The sequence below is a fragment of the Gossypium hirsutum genome, chromosome D03 (genome assembly GCF_007990345.1).
Source record: "Gossypium hirsutum isolate 1008001.06 chromosome D03, Gossypium_hirsutum_v2.1, whole genome shotgun sequence".
Lineage (NCBI taxonomy): Eukaryota > Viridiplantae > Streptophyta > Magnoliopsida > Malvales > Malvaceae > Gossypium > Gossypium hirsutum.
The window spans coordinates 33557815-33562561 of record NC_053439.1 but is presented as its reverse complement, the minus strand read 5'-3'; the positions used below and the strand labels follow the sequence as shown (position 1 = coordinate 33562561).

The 4747-nt window shown below is 30.0% G+C and overlaps 1 long non-coding RNA gene across 1 annotated transcript; it reads right to left on the bottom strand.

Annotated features, from left to right (window-relative positions):
* Positions 1 to 482: 482 nt before the first annotated feature.
* Positions 483 to 2854, bottom strand: LOC107950753 (uncharacterized). Its single transcript, XR_001698196.2, has 3 exons — positions 2584 to 2854; positions 1475 to 1578; positions 483 to 931 (listed from the first exon to the last, which is right to left on the bottom strand). It is a non-coding gene; the product is annotated as an uncharacterized lncRNA (long non-coding RNA).
* Positions 2855 to 4747: the final 1893 nt, after the last annotated feature.

The following is a 4747-nucleotide window of genomic DNA, read 5'->3' as shown; positions in this document are numbered from 1 at the left end:
AAATATATAATTTAATAAAATTCTTAATATAATTATTCTTATATTAATTTACTAAAATCATAATATATAATAATATAAAAAATATTTAATCTCATTTATTATTTTTAAACCGAAATACAAATTTAATGTGCTAAAACATCATTAGTGAATCAAATAATTTAATTATTCTACAAAAAAAAATTAAAAGTAATAAATAACTTGAAAATTATATTTGCATAAATATAATATTCAAATATTAACAAACATACCCTAAATTAAATTTCATGTATAATTTTAAAATTTACCCCAAAGATTTAGTATACTTCTTGACCTGAACTTGACAATTAAATTTATTTTAGTACTTGTATATTTTTTGTCCACTTTAATAATTAAACTTGACAATTAGATATATTTTAATCTTTGAACTTGAAATATATAAAATTTTATTGGCATAACACTTTAATAATTGAACTTGACAATTAGATATATTTTAATCTTTGAACTTGAAATATATAAAATTTTATTGACATAACACTTTAAGATTGTCTCACATCATTAAATTTGGACGAAATATAAATTCATAGTCAAAATAGACCTACTTGTAAAGTTAGATACTAAAGTAGACCCCAACAACATATAAGTATCAAAACGAAACTAGCTCACAAAGGGAAACTTCTTATGAAAGAAGATAAAAAAAATTGTGCTACTTGAAGGGAACAACATTGGCACTGGAAAAACATTCCGTGGTTGAGGAAATAAAATCTCTTAAGCACTGCGTCCAGGTTATGAGCTACTCACAGCAACACAGATCGCTGGGAAATAGTGTGCCAAATTACCTTTTGTATCTCTTCTTGGAACCACATGGACAAGGAGCATTACGGCTCATTTCTCCACTCTTTACCATATTAAACTTGGCAAGATCCAATGGTGTTGAACCCATTAGCTTTTGCACCTGCAAAAGATAAAAAAAATAAAACGAATGACATTTCCAATGGAGAAAGAGAGAGATGCATAAACTAAAACTTGTCATTGATGTTTTAAACTGTGGGAGAAATATTCATCCGAACTCAAATGCGAATTTCAGCAACTGAAGATAAATGAAGGCAGACATCTCAGTCTTTTAAGCAATCTGGCATTGAACCAAAAAAGCATAACGCAGATCAGCAGACCAAACATCTGTAACTCTATGTTAGTTCGACTCTTTCTTTTCCTTTATGCATCCATGTTTGATGCAAGTCTGGGACCAGAATGAATATAGGGAGATAATGCTCTAAAAATCCTCCAAATACATTAAAAAACTTGGACAAAAAATGAACATAACACACCCGTGTCAAACATATATATCAGACACTCAAACTAATTCCCCTACATTAACTTAGAGAATTTAAGATCAGACAAATTGAGTAATAAGCATAAATACACTAGCTCATACATTTTAATCATTCAACATATGATCAGCAAAAACATAACTGAAAAAAACCAGTGGTGAACCTACCTCAGCAAAGTTCTTTAGCATCGGTTTGCCTTCCTCTTTCAGCTTAACCATCTTCTTATGAACTTCTTTAGCCCATGTGAACTTCGCAAGCGCATTCTCAACATCTAATAAGGTACATCTAATAAGTTAGATGTTATCCCTTTCTCACTCTTAAAGTCACGCTTTATGACAACATGCTCATTTGTGCCTTTGAACGAGTTACGAGCTTATTACATAATTAACAAGATCGAACAACAATCACCATTAACATAAACAGAATTCTACAAACAACTACCCCTTACACTAGCTCTTGATCGTAAAAAAACATAATATCCATCTTATAGACCATAGTATGAAGCAGAAGCAAGTCAATTTCCCATTTCCAACTTGTAAGGTGCTCTCGTACTCTTCATTTTTCCAAAAATAACCGTATCAGAAACTTGTATTTCAAGCAATGTTCAACAGATTCTTGGGCATGGATATGACATTAATATATTCCAAAGATTCCCAAATACATAAAATAACACACTTATGAAGCATACATACACATATCTTACAAAAACACCCGAGTCCAATTAACATTACCTCCAAATTTATGTAAAACTTAAATGAGAAAACTCGAACCCATATCCAACATTCATCAGCAGCAACATAGCCGACAAAACAAAAATAATTATTTATAGAGCTACTATCCAACGAGCTAAAACAGACAAACAGAGGTATATTTTAACAATGAAAATAATCGATTGCCTTGAACACCATATAGTGTTCCAATCAATCAAATTACAGCAGGCATTAAAACCTTTCCCTTTCGTTAATTCACAACTATTAGCTTCATTAATCAAATCCTATGTACAGTTGATCGATTGAAAGTGTAAAATTTCAAAGACGAAATTTAAACACAAAACTGGTTAACATTGAAATTACATGTAAATATAACCTAAAAAACCAAAAAATTAATCATATTTTCATATTTCAGGCCGAAATGGAATGAAATGAAAGGCAAATCCATTTTTTCCCCAAAAAAACAAAAATAAAGAAACAATATTTCAAGAACAGATCATTAAATTCATGGTATATATAAAGAAATTTAATTGAAATCAAAGGAATAGAAGAAGGGAGAAGCGTACTTGGGAACCATTGCTGCTACTCTCTGTTACTCTGTTACCTCATACGATTTGTAATTGAAGGCCTTGTTGAGGGTTGTTAGGGTTTGTTAAAGGGTTGGTCAGGATAGAAGCATGAAAATGAGGGAGAAGGTTGGAAGGAAATGGGAAGAAAAATGAAAAAAAGAAAAGATGTTGCAAGGTAAAAGAGGACCGATTAGGTAATCCTTTCTTTTGGAAGGGGTTACAAATTGGCGCTGCATAAGGGAAAATGAGGAATCCATGCACAGCGTAATAGGCTCGTATTAGGGTAATACAGCCAACCAAATAGGGTAATCGGTGGGACCACAGATTAGGGGTGTATTGGCTAATCCAATACACCCAACCAAACATGCTCTAAGTTTATATATGATACCAATTGTTATAAAATATTATCTTTTTATAAAACTAAATTGTTGTGATTTTCAAAATAAAATGTTTCCATAACATTTTGTAACAAATATTTTGATGCATTGTCTGTTTTACTAATAATAACTTTTACCAAATGATTTCAAAAAAATTTATCAAAAGATATCAATTTTTTCAAAAACTCAATTCATTTTTTAGAAATCATTTCCAATGAAACAAAGGTAGCCTTAGAGAATAATCAATTTTCTTTTTTTTTGAGTTTTGGATGGGATTGATCTCGAGCTCAATCTAAATAGGTTTAGGGGGTTGATCATTGTAGAATCAAGCTTTCTTGAGCTTAGGTTTTTCTTTTTAGTTCCGATTTTTTCGAGCTTGGATTTTCTCAAACTCATATTGGCTCGACCTTGCTTTGTTAATGCTACTTTTATATAATTATTTTATTGTTATTAATTATAGATTATAGATTGTAAAGGTCAAATTTTGCGTCAGTTACAGGTTTAGTCCTTGTACTATAATTTGCCCAATTTTAATCCATGTAAAATAATAACATTTAAATTTATTAGGACTATCTATGTATAACTCATCAATTTAGTTCCTCTTCTTCAATTTAATTGTTTTTAGTTCTTATTCTTCTCAAATGTCATTCTTAACTCAATTGGTAGCCGTTTAGATCCTTTAACTACAATGATATGATTTTTTGTATGTAAAAATAATAAGTCGACGTAATATTACATATATAATAATATGCATGTTGTATAAGATTTTGTAAATAGTAAAAGTTAATTATTTTTTAAAATAAATATTAACTAAAAATTTTTAATGTCTACCATTTGGATTTTCACTAATATTTAAAAATTCAAAAAATACAAGGATTGAAATTAACGAATTAAAATATAAAAATTGAATCTATAAGTTATACATAATATAAAAGAATAATAGTAAAATTTAATTTTTTTTTTATAAATATAGATGTTTACTATTTAACAAAAATGCAATAGAAATACTTGTATTACCAAATTTATTTATTTATACATATCGAAATGATTTAAAAGATATATATTTTGGCGGGGGGTTTGGACAACAATGCCGAATCAAAAATAATATTTTTAATCAAATTGCTTTATCTATGCCGCCCTCAATAAAGCAAATTATTAATAACAACGATACACATATTAATATAAATTTATTGCTTTGGCAAATAAGAATCAGTAAAAGTAATAATAAAAAAATATTCACAAAGAACTCTTACTTTTATGGAAAGTCACATTGTTTAATTTATGTTGATACAATGATACAATAAGAAGATATAAAGGAGAATATGGTGATTGTTGTGGAGGTCAGTTCACCTAACTAGGGCGGAGAGTCGTAGATTATAAAATGTGAATATAAGGAGAATATGAAGGCTAGGGACTAAAGATGAGTTAGCAGAGTGTAGGTTTGGTATATTGGAGAGTCGATCCCTTCTTCCTCTTTCTTAGAGGTATTTATAAGGGAAGGTTTCATGTAAGGTGATGTTAACATGTTGGGTTTACCATTAAACCATCATTATAGAATGTGTGGGGTGGATGTCTCCGATGGGACAAGGATGTCTGTGATGGGATAAATCTTGTCATTTATCCTGACTTGATGATATAGAGCAGTTGAACCCATATGGTATTTAGGAACCAACCACTTCACATTCCCGATGAAGACTCTAAGACCCGAACAACGAATGACCTGCATTTGTCCGAATGGTCATCTCGGAAGGGAAAACTCACAAGTGATAAACTTACTGTTTGGG